The sequence below is a fragment of the Carlito syrichta genome, unplaced genomic scaffold, assembly GCF_000164805.1.
Source record: "Carlito syrichta isolate Samal-C Ts95f unplaced genomic scaffold, Tarsius_syrichta-2.0.1 Scaffold301006, whole genome shotgun sequence".
Taxonomy (NCBI): Eukaryota; Metazoa; Chordata; class Mammalia; order Primates; family Tarsiidae; genus Carlito; species Carlito syrichta.
Genome location: NW_007245102.1, coordinates 838,060 through 850,847, shown reverse-complemented (window position 1 = coordinate 850,847; position 12,788 = coordinate 838,060).

The window sequence follows — 12,788 nt, the reverse complement described above, 5'->3', positions numbered from 1 at the left end:
ATGTATTTTTCCATACTTTCTTTAATCAAACAAAAGTCTGATTAATAGGCATTTTAAGCTCAATTTTATAAGGGATATTCTGAAGCTCAGGAAAATAAAATGGCTTTTCCAGAGACTCACAGCTCAAATCCAGACTGGGATGCATAACTCTCTGATCATCAAGCTCATTTTTTTCTCATCACACTGTACTGTAACCAGTACAACTAAGTGATCAATTGGCTTTAATTTTTCATTTTCAGCTGATTGTTCTGACTCCTATACTTTCATATAAGTGGAATTTCAGCAGTATATTTTCAGACTTTAAATAAATAACACAAAATGAACAGGCAGAGAGGAAAATCTAGAACATGAAATCAATTTCTGCTTTTATCCACAGGAGTGCTTAATGTGGATAGAATTTGTCAACAGACTTAATGCATACAGAATGGGAACTTGGATGATGGTTGTATTCACTATCTTTTTTTATACATATTGAAATTATTTATTTTGAGAACAGAAGCTGTATAAGATCATATTGAAGCTGTTTTGCAATTGTTCTCAGCAGATGCTGACAGACAACAGTCATCCTGAAAGTAGCCACGCCAATCTTCTTGGCTAAGACAACCTAGTATCCGACAAATTCCAGACTTAGAGGAATATGGAAGGGTGCAAAATAAAAAGGAATTATTGTTTTGGAGGGTGGGTCTTTTGTAGTACACTCAGAATTTTTTTCCTCTGGCTCAAACAGTCAACCAAAATATTTATCTGGAAGTTTTCATCGTGATTTGCAGAATAAACATTCCAAGTTGTGGCACTGGTTCTTCCACTGTGACAACACTCCTGCCCACTCTGTGCTCAGTCTTCAGCAGTTTTTGGTCAAAAAACAGCATGACCCCTGTGCCCCACCCTCTCTATTCACCTGATCTCAGCCCAAGTGACAGTTTTTGGTTTTTTTTCCCCTGATGAAAAAAATCCTCCAAGGGAAACATTTTGCCAATGTGATGTGGAAGAAGTGAAACAAAAAACAGCAGAAGTACTAAAAGGCATCAAAATTGACCAGTTTAAAAACTGTTTTCAGCAGTGAACAAAGCATCTTGATAGGTGTATTGCATCAAATGGAGAGTACTTTGAAGGTGACTGAAGTTTAAACATGTGAGAATAAATATACAATTTTTTATAAATAAATTCTTTTGGGGGAGTTCCCCCCAATATATCTAGAAAGATGGGACTCCAATGCTCCTTAGACTTCAGAGAAAGATGGTTGTTTCTCCATTCTATTCACCAAGGCAAAGTAACATCATTGAAATTAGTTCTTCCCAGATCACATAACTATAAATTGAAAAATAATTAGTTTCTCTCAATGTTATGTATATATGTGGCATGATTAGTTCCTTTTTCTGTGCATTTATGTGCATTTCAATGTAGAGTGAAGCAAAATATATGCTCTAAGAAGTGGTAAACTGAAGGGCACTCTCTCCTCCACCACTTTCCATCCAGCTCAAACACCTTCAACAGCTACCAATGGCTATGGAATGAATCTCAAGTCCGCAACACAATGTTTGACGTTCTCCCCATTTTATCTCCATCTGGTCCTTCTAAGATTTTCCCCATTAAGATTTTTCATGTTCTCAGCACACCACCTAAATTGAAATATTTGACATTTCCCAAAACATTCCTGTATCTTCTGGGTGATATAATGATACACAAGACAGGCTTGGCCCTTGCCCGATGAAGCCTTCATTTCATCCTCCAATGGTACAAACAGGTCTTGCTAAGCTCCACCAGCCTGTGAATATGAATAGGATCACACTAGTAGCGAGAACAGTTATGTGGCTCAGCCTTGCTAGCTAGCATGGTCTTGAGCTCCCCTCAAAGTCTGCCCCGTTGTGACTGATGAGTCTCGGAACTTTCCCACTTAAACTCACAAATCTATACCTTCTCTAGCATGTGGTGTTGTTCATATTCTTTTTCAGCATTGCTTCTTGACTGCCCCAAAGCTGCAGATTATTCATATGCCAAAACAGCATCCTATTACCACAAATCCTCTGTGGCCCACACAGAAATAGAAAAATGTTGCTATTCTCCTGTGTGTGTCACATTTTTCCACCTAGTCATGAAAGTATGTGGCTGTGAACATGTATCTTATAGGATCCCTCATAAAATTCAGCTTCTTCCTTTCCCACTCATAGTCTCCATGTAGCTGAAGTAGTTTTATTTTGAGAGTGAGCACAGATGATATTTTCACAAGAAACAAACCTTCCTGATTCTCTTTGGACAATATTAGAGACATGCTCCTTAAAATGGCTCTGTGTTTTGGATATGAGCAATCAGTTCAGCCTTTAAATCTAATGTGTCAGGCAAATTATTTCCTTTTTCTTAACTGATTTGAGAATAATTTTAGAAGAATAAAACCCAGAAAGACTTCCCTATATGGAAAGGATTTAGTAGAAAAGGTATGCAATCACTCGAATATTATAGACTCTCAATGAAGTAAAAAGATCATTTGTTGAATTTCTGGAAAGTCTATGGGTTAGTCTTGAGGACCAGTCACTGAGATGGACTCCAAGACTGAAGTCTCTTTTTTTCTTTTTCCTCCCTCTTCACCTAAAACATCATGAGACTGTATCAGCTACTTCGGTTCTCCTCAGCCCCAACTCTGTGGGTCAACTGTTCATATCCAAAGCACAATGTCATTTTAAGAATGTCTGTACTTAATATTGTCCAAAGAGAATCAAAAATGCTTGTTCTTGTTAAAATGTCTTCTGTGCTCACTTTCAAAAGAGAATCACTTCAGCTACTTGGAGATAGGAGCTATGAGTGGAAAAGGAAGAAGCTGGATTTTATGAGGGATCCCAATCATAGTCCTGTTAATTCCTCCTAACTTCCAAGGAAGTCTGCAAACTACATAACAGGAAACAGAGGCTAGGCTATAGTGGGCCCTTATTTCAATTTTTTACATACATATTTTTTCATCCTTTCAAGTTCTATATTCTTTAGAAAAAAGAACTAGGTTTCAATCATCGTTGAAACTCCTAGGACTTCTTGCACAAAATATACACTTGAATCATGATGGTTTAATTATTCCTCTTGGCCATGTTGCACCCACTAAATCCAATCTGTTCTCAATGAAACATTACCATACATATTTTATATATAACCTGAAATCATTTAGGAAGAAGTATAAACTCATAAATAATTCCAAAACACAAAGTTGATTTTTTTTTTACTTCACAATAAGACAGATTTTCCCACTTTTTATTTAGATATATGATGCTGTATAGACATTGCCATGAAAGTAGCTGCTGAAATTACATGGATTATGTTACAAGGTCTTCTGACAGAAAACAATTATATTAGTGTAACTCGCGTGATATTGGACAAGGAATGATTAAACCATTAGTTCCCTGGAGCTATTTCTGAACTACTGCTGCTGGAGTGATATAAAGGAAATATAACAGTAACTATATTCTGTACAATGAGAAAATTCATTTTTAATGGAAACTTTTCAAGAAAAATTAGATTTTAAACAGCAACCTCATCAGAAATAATAAACCTAAAAGAGAATGCAGTCAACAAAGGAAACCACAACTGAGGAGTTTCAGAGAAACAGAACACTTGGGCATCAGTCTTTGCAGCATTTTGCAGAATGTATTCGGAGGGAGCAAAGCTTCCAGCAGAAATCAAAACAGATGACTTTTACACTTAGAGATGGTATTTTGAAACTAGGCATAAAAGATGGAACTAGACTTAGTAAGAAAAAGGTATAAGCTGGGACAATGTCAGTTGTGATTCACAGAAAAATTCTCTCAATTTAAACAAAAATATCGGTAGTCATTCTGGTTGAGTGTTATCCCCTATCCTTACTGAAGAGGGAATCAAGAATGGTCTCAAAATAGAAAAGCATGTGAATTAGAGTAGTCCATACTGTAAAATGCATACATTCCTTATTATGGGTTTAGTTTTTTTAATGGATGCTTGTGTTGCCTGCATAAAGCCCAAAGTTAAGAAACCTCTCCAGTTATTATTATAAATACATCATGGACTAGTAGAACGACGGAAATTTCTAGAGTCAATATTAGTGGATGAAGTGAAACAGTGTCCCTTAGAGAATTCTATCTGAATGAGGCCTCTTTTTCTCTGAATGCAGCACGTTTTAAATTTTTACATAAAATGTTCTTCACTGTATCCATAGGTGATCCCTCATTCCCTTCCTCAAAAATATACATCAGCAGCTAAGATTGTTCTGCAAAGAGTCCAAGAAGAAGCAAATGTAAACTTATTCCATACAGAAAAGAAAGGAGTTCCATAAGACATCACCCAGAGGCAGGGTGCTGCAGGAGTGGGAAAGTATGAGAGACAAATAACAAAATCTAGCTCTGGCTTATCTCTAACTTGCTTGTGGCCTCAGTTAAATCCCTAAACCTCTGCTAGAATGAATCCTTGCTATCCCCATGCTGTTCAGAACAGGCCACTGTTATGAACTTATGAACTTGTAAAGCCCTCTTTGCTCCTAAAAAGTGGCACTGCTGACGATTTTTGTCTGTCACTGCTACTTGGGGATCAATTCTTTCCCATTCTCTGGGCTCACAAGGGTATAGGGTTGATCTATACACTATTGTGAGAACTAAACTAATTCAGTCAACTGCTCTTGACTAATGACTTCCTACCTCAGCTCCCATGAAGTACTACCCTGCAAGAAGTTGAAGGTTAGATGGCATCTTTAAATGTAAAACAAAACATGATTGTCTTTCTGTAGAGCCTCTGAGCCATTTGCTGGCCTCTCATTGCATGACTTGAACTTGCTAAAAACATTTCAGATAGAATCACACTGATGCCACTTTGAAAAGAACAACTGTTGAAATGAAGACTCACAACTCCCAGAGTATGAAATTAGTAGTGTTTCTCAAGTGAGTACACAAACATTGTATAAAAAATTTCCTTTTGCATGTACATTAAAAAATATTCATTTGGGTGCTGTATAAAAATAATTTCCTTTTCTAAAATAAAGCTTAGATTTTTGTTTTTTTGTTTTTGTCTTACAAAAGCAACCCTAGACATCAACACATCTGAATATATTTCCTATATAACTGATCACATCAATCTAGCGATTGTTAATTCATAACTCCCCATATAGGCTATTTAAAAAAAAAAAAAAAAAGCAGGCATGGTGGCAAGTATCTGTAATTCCAGATACTTGGCAGACTGAGGTGGGAGAATCACTTGAGTCCAAGAGTTCCAGACAAACTTGGGCAAGCTTGGGCAGCACAGCAAGCCTCTTTAAAAAAAAAAAAAAAAAATCCTCTACAAGTCCCAGTGGCTCATGTCTGTAATCCCCACACTTTGGGAGGATGAGGCAGGAGGATTGCTTGAGGCTGGGAGTTCAAGACCAGCCTGTATTGAAAAAAATTTTTTTAATTAGCTGAGAATGGTGGTATGTGCCCTATAGTCCCAGTTACTCAGGAGGTTGAGGCGAGAGGATCACTTGAGTTCAGGAGTTAGAGGTTACAGTGAGCTATGATCATGCCACTGCACTCCAGTTTGGGGAACCCTGTTACTTAAAAAAATGTTTAAAAGTCTTATATCTACCTATTAAAAAAATGAAAAAAAAAATCAACTCATCTGGATATTTTTAAAAATCTGTGAATATTTAAATTTGGGGCATTTAACAAAAACTGTAAAAGCGTTTGACAGAATTTAGATTCAATAGCATATCAGAGGACAGAGACTAAAAGATGTTCTTACCTAGGCATTTAAATTTACAAATGAGAATATAGCCCCTTCTCCCTCAAAACAAATTCTAATGGTTTCTCTGAGGATTTTTTATTCCAAATATCTCATAGGTGTTGATCTTCTGATTTATTTTTAAAATTAAGACCTTTCAAATATAATAATAGCATTTACTTCAGAGAACATTTTTTTGTGTATGTAACCTCAACTAATTAGAATAGAACTGAAAATTAGTAATTTAAAAACCAAAATAGCACAAAAAAATCCTTGATGAACCAAAATCAGCTCATTACGTTTTGACGCTCAGTCTTCATTTTATTCATAGATGATTCTCAGTCCCTCTTCCTTCAACAAATATTTACAACTCTTTCAGGCCCAATGACAATCATCTTGCTTCTCATGTTTTGCAAATCCTATCAAATTTAAAACAGCAAATAAGAAAAGGTCAATTAAGTATATCCTATGAGCAAGGCGTGCAGCAGTGTGCACAGATGATAAAAAAAACAGTGATTGTTCCTGCTTTCACAGAGTGTACCATTCGGGAGAGGAACAGAAAGCACCCAAAGGAGAAAATGAACTGATGGTAAAAGAAAGTATGTGCAGAATAGCAGGTTGAAAGAGAAAACTGTAGACGTCTGGACTCATCTGGTTTAAGGTCAGGCTGCCCTGTACATACCAGGAATGCCTGAGTCCATCATTCCAATACAACATTTTGTAATATTTGATGTTCTAAATGATGAGCTTGGCTCTCAAGAAAATATGCCATAAACTCTTATTGAGTGTATAAAGCAGAAATATGTGGACACATTGTTCATTTCCAAAAGAAACCTCATCTTGAGTCAGGTTCCTATCTAGTAATGGAGGTTCAAGAGTATTTGATTATGTCTGGGGAATGGCTGAGACTTCCCAAATGTCAATGCACAGGAAGATATGTCGTGCAAGGGAGCTCAAAACAAAGACACAGTCAGGTTCCATAAATGAACCCAACAATAAGCCGTCAATCTTTATAAGAGAGTAGGAATCCTGAGAACAATATGATGGCTAATACTTTAGCTAGCTTCTGAATTGTATCTCATTTCAAAGAGGCATACAACAAAGATTGACACTCACTTTGCAAAAATCTAAAACATTTCTCATGTGAGGCACAGTGGTTCACACCTGGAATCCTAGCACTTTGGAAGGCAAAGATGTGATGATTGCTTGAGGTAGGAATTCAAGACCAACCTGGGCAACATAGTGAGAACCTGATTCTACAAAAAATTTAAACATTGGTGGTTTGTACCTGTGGTCCCAGCTACTTGGGAGGCTAAGATGGGAGAATGACTTGAGCACAGGTGTTTTAGGCTGCAGTGAGCTATGATTACATCACTGCATTCCAGCCTGGATGACAGAGAGAGGCTCTCTCTCAAATAAAAAGAAAGAAAAGCAAAACAGAAAAGAAAAGGCAAGAAAGAAAGCATTTCTGTATACCAACAATAACTAACTAGATAACATAAAAACATAAATTATACTTCACAGAACCAACAAAGCATATTGAATTAATAGAAAATAAAATGATTATGATCTCTATGGAAAAACAAACTGCACTTTTTGCATGCATAAAAGCAGATTTGATAACTAATAAGGCATTCTATGCTTTTTAATAGGAAGAGTTAACGCTTTAAAGGTTTCAATATCCCTCAAGTTGTTAAAAAATTCAATTCAATCTAAATTAAAATTCCAGTTAGTTTTTTTTTGAGAAATGGTATATTGAAACATTATACAAAGCCATTTTCTTGAAAAAATATCTGTGGCACTGGTACTAGAACAGACAAACTGTCATAGCATGTGTTGCTATAACAAAATACCTGAGACAGGGAATTTATAAATAACTGAAATTTATCTCTCATGGTTCTGGAGGCTGGGAGTTCAAGTTTGGTGTCTGGTGAGAGTTGGTCTTCACTTCCGAGATAGCACCTTATTACTTAAACATCCTTTGCAGGGGAGAAACTCTGTTCCTTTCATGGTGGGAGAGTAAAATAGCAAAAGGGGACCCAACTCCCTCCAACAAACCCTTTTATCACATTAATCCATTCACGAGGGCAGAGCCCTCATGACCTAAACACCTCCCCAAAGGCATACCCTCCTAATACTGTTGCATTAGAGATTCTGTCTCAACATGAATTTTGAAGGGGACAAAAATTTCAAACTACATCATGGACCAAATGAAAGGAACAGAGATTGCAGAGCAGAGTTACATAATAAGCATTCATTGTGGCATCACAAAGCAATAGGTTGTTTAGTAGATGCTGTTGTAAAATTTTTCATAGGTATGGCAAAAAATCAATTTTTATATTATATTACTTTTCCATTTTTTTGTCTAAACCACACAAAAATATAGTTTCAGGAGAATGAAAGACAATGTGAACATCAAAATTGTGACAGTAAGAGAAAATATAGAATAAATATATTTGCAAATTTTTTTTTTTTTGAGTTGGAGTCTCGCTCTGTCACCCAGGCTGGAGTGCAGTAGTACACTCATGGCCACCACAGCCTTGACCTGCTGGGCTCAGGTGATCCTTCCACCTCAGCCTTCCAAGTAGCTGGAACTACAGGCGTATGCCACCATGTCTGGCTAATTTTTGATTTATTGTAGAGATGAGGTCTTGCCAAGTTGCCCAGGCTGGTCTCAAACCCATGGGCTCAGGCAGTCCTCTCACCTTGGCCTCCCAAAGTGCTAGGATTAAGGCATGCGCCACCACACCTGGCCATATATTTGTAACTTAATGTCAAATAAGAACATTTTAAAACTTCAAAAGTAGAAAATGCAAAGCAAAAATTGATCAATTTGAACATATCAAAATTTATGGTTTTGTTAACAGAGATAGCTTGGATCAAATAACAGATGAAAGACCGGGAAGATATATTCTAATTGACTAAAACTAGTAAGAAACGGATATTAGAACTAAAACCACTTCTGCTGATAAAATTTAAAGATAGATGGCAAGGCTGGGCATGGTGGCTCATGCCTGTAATCCCAACACTTTGGGAGGTGGAGGTGAGAGGATTGCCTGAGCCCAGAGTTTCGAGACCAACTTGGGCAACTTGGCAAGACCTTGTCTCTACAATAAATCAAAAAATTAGCTGAGCGTGGTGGTGTGTACTTGTGTTTTCAGCTACTTGGAAAGCTGAAACAGAAAGATTGCCTGAGCCCAGCAGGTCAAAACTGCCGTAGCCGTGAGCATGCCACTGCACTCTAGTCTGGGTGACAGAGTGAGATTCTGACTCAAAAAAGAAAAATTAAAAATCAATGGCAAGGGCTCCAATTAAAGAAAAATGGACAAAGGGAATTAAAAGTAAATTTAGTGTTGAAGAAACAAAAAGACCAAAGAATATATGAAGATGTAGTCATAATCATTAATTATAAGAAAAATATAAATTAAGATAAATTAAGTGGATCGTTACCTTGTCCTTTACACTGGCAATATTTAACAAGTTGTGTATTATGAGTCAAAATGGGAGCCTAGGTTATACTGAGGTAAGAAGCAACACACAAATGCTAAAGACTTACAACCACAAAGTTTTATATTTTGTTCATCTACTTGTATGTCAGACCAATGAGTGAGTCTGGCTCACTTCGTCTTCTCTTAAACCTCCGACTGATGGTATATTCACAATCTAGAATGTTATTGGTTGCAGTATCAAAGGAAGATGAGATGGCAACTCAGGTGTCAGCTCTCTTGTCACTGTTGTCAATATTTCATTGCATAAAACAAATCCCATAGGCACAGCTAACTTCAAGGGATAAAAAGTACAACACTCTCTTATTCTCAGGAAGGGGAGAATCAGAAATATTGGAGAATAACAGTACTTTTCCAGCCATTTCCAAGGGGTAGTATGGTGTGAATATGGATAGGAAATGTGAGCTGATGCTGTTATTCTAGTAGGCAGTCTGGAAACATGTCGTCAAGTTAGAAGTGTTTATATTGTACTGCTCAGGAGTACTTGCTCTAGACATGCGACTCAAATAAGTTCACACACAGGACTTTAAAAGTGTGGTTACAGTCAGACATAAATGGCTCATGCCTGTAACTGCAGCACTTTGGAAGGCCAACATGAGAGAATTGCTTGAGCCTAGGAATTTGAGACAAGTCTGAGCAACACAGTAAGACCTTATCTCTTTAAAAAAAATTAGCCGGGTGTGGTAGTGTGCTTCTGTAGTTTCAGCTACTCAGGAGACTGAGGTGGCAGGATTTCCTGAGCCCAGGATGTTGAAGTTGTCGTGAGCCGTTATCATGCCACTGTACCCTGCCTGGGTGACAGAGTGAGTCCCCAACTCAAAAAAAAAAAAAAGGCATAGTTAAAAGATCCAAAAAATATGTAATACACACATTAGGATGACTGACCACAGAGAGAAGGGGAAAAAGTGAAAAAAAAAGTGAGTAATGGACATAAAGCACTATGTATAAGTGAGCAAATCAGAGATGAACTTTGTATAGACCAGTGATGGAAGTAATTAAATCAGTGATGTGGAACTAAGATTCAACAGAATAAAACAAACAAGCAAAACAAACAAATAATACTTGAGGGAGTTATTTCAATGGAACCATGCAACAAATCCCCATGCAAACATCATTGCCTTGAGGTTTCCCACACTGTCACAGGACACCTGTTGGCTTTAACACAGTGAATATTAGGGCAGCTCTCAGTGAGTCCCTGGAAGTCAAGCAGTGAAGCTGCTACTACTCAAAAGAGCAGCAGGGAGAGCTGGTGAAACCTCCTGGAACCTAGTTGTACAGAAGCATCTGGCAGGACTGGGGCTAAGAACAAGGGAGAGGCAATGTTCATCTTGCACTGTAGGGGGCATGGCATAGTGGTTTCACCACCTGGTGGAAACTCTGGAGGCCAGTGAAGTAAGGCCCAGTGAAGAAGCACCTGCAGAAGCAGGAGAGAACTGGAGTTTCCAAAGAATTCAGGGAGGAATGCAGTTGAACACTATTAGGTCCCACTTGAGACATTGAGCAATAATCAACAAAAACCATGGGACTGTAGATGGGACATCATCAGAGGGGGATAAAAATGTCTATCTAACTCAATACCTTTGGTCCTCACTGACTTGGGGCCATGTGGGTTATGAATAGTTAAGGCCAACACATTGGTATGCATAAAGAAATATATTTGAGGTATGCACAACATCCTCTTACATGAATACAATTCCTCATTTTATGATGATGAGTATAATGAGGCATTCATGCAATTGCATAAATGCTTCAGTTAATTCAATCTAACCTTTTCAATTATATGTGACTATGTGGCTCTTGTTAGAGAAACCCCAGCAGTCAGTGTGCTGAAGATTATAATGGAAGAGGAAGGGGTGAGTCTTTTCTTAAGAACATAAATAGATGCAAACTGGAATCTGTCCTCAGATTATTGCTTCAGAAAAAGAGAGAGAGACAGCATCATGCAACACCATAAGAAAAATGATTGGATTAATCCATTCTGTATGTCCAAGGGAATTAAGAAAGTGTTTCAAAACCACACTGAGGCTGATATCTTCAGTGACAGGAACAGTAGTGCCATTATTAATGCTAACATGGAAACCAAGAAGGCAGCATACTTCAAAATATTGTAATTTTAGTTTTTTAAAAAATCATCAATATCTGAGATTCAGAGCATTCATCAGTCAGGGAGATAATTGAAAATTCAAAAGGGCAAGCCAACACTGGAATAATGAGCTCCATTTCTCATCTATTCTGCTCTCTTCTACCACAGATTTTGATTAAGAAATTGAACAAAAAGTCTCCAAACTGCCAAATATGTAATTGCATGTGTACTTACATATGTACTATATGTTTCTATAAATTCAGTATCAGGAGCTCTAACTTTTATACAAAGAATGAGGTGGCAGAAGGATAATGAGACACGAAGCAGAAGACGTAGTTTTCACCATAGGTCAACAGTTGGATGCCCTTTGGCAAAGAATTTTGCCTATGACCATCAATTTCCTCAGCTATGCAATGGAAATAATGATAATATTATACCTTCCAGGGTTGTTAACCACTCAAATGAAATCACAAATGTTAACGTGCTTTCTCAGTGGCCATGTACTACACAAACATTACCTACTGATATTATTCTAAAATGTTCTTACAGTATTTGTTTTCCTATTAGCTGTATTTAGTGGAAATGTCAAATTCTAGGACAGGCTTGCATAGCCTAGACAATATTCAATAATCCTAATCTTAGATAATATACTATAATTGATATTACCTATAATTGTTATATAGTTTGTTTCTGTTAAAGAGATCACTGGAAAGAAAATAAAGATAAAATTAGGGAAAATGTTTACACTAGGCATTCACAGACAAAAGATAAGATGTCCTCATTTTTGAGTCAAAATATCATCATAGCAGCAAGATATAAAACTTTTTTTGGGGTGTAAAATTTGAGATACATTTAATTCTGGACTTTTCACACTAAACTTTAAAATTTTAATGACACTAAAAATTGAACACTTACTTTTCAATGGATTTTTTTATATCCTTGATATGGAAAAAAACAAATATTTTAAAAAATATGTTTACTGAAGTAGGATTTTCTTTAAAACCAAGGCAGATATTAGGTAATCATTACATTACAGCATGAAAATCAGTAGAACAAGTGGTTTTGACAACCACGAGCTGCAGAATTAACTGCATGGCCAATCTGGCAGATTGTATTGAAATTTATAAGAATAATAATAGCAATTTAATTAAAACTAGTTGAATTGGTTTACATATTGATCACATTTCAAGCAGAACAGACTGTGGTTGAAACAACCCACCAAATTTTAACTCATTGTGTTCCGTCAATATAAAATTGTAACCCATCAGGTCCTGTTGAGTCTCACCCCGTTACATATTCCAATTCCCATCACACAGCAATGTCAATCTGCTCTCTTATTCCAGTCCAAATTGCCTTTGTTCCATCCTCTGCATGCCCTCTGTTCTTTCTGCTCCTCAGAGACTCCAAGCACACTCTGGCACCTTCCTTCTTCCCTGCCTCACCTCACCAACTCCTGCTCATCCTCCATATCTTATCTAAAGGTCACTTCTTCATTGACA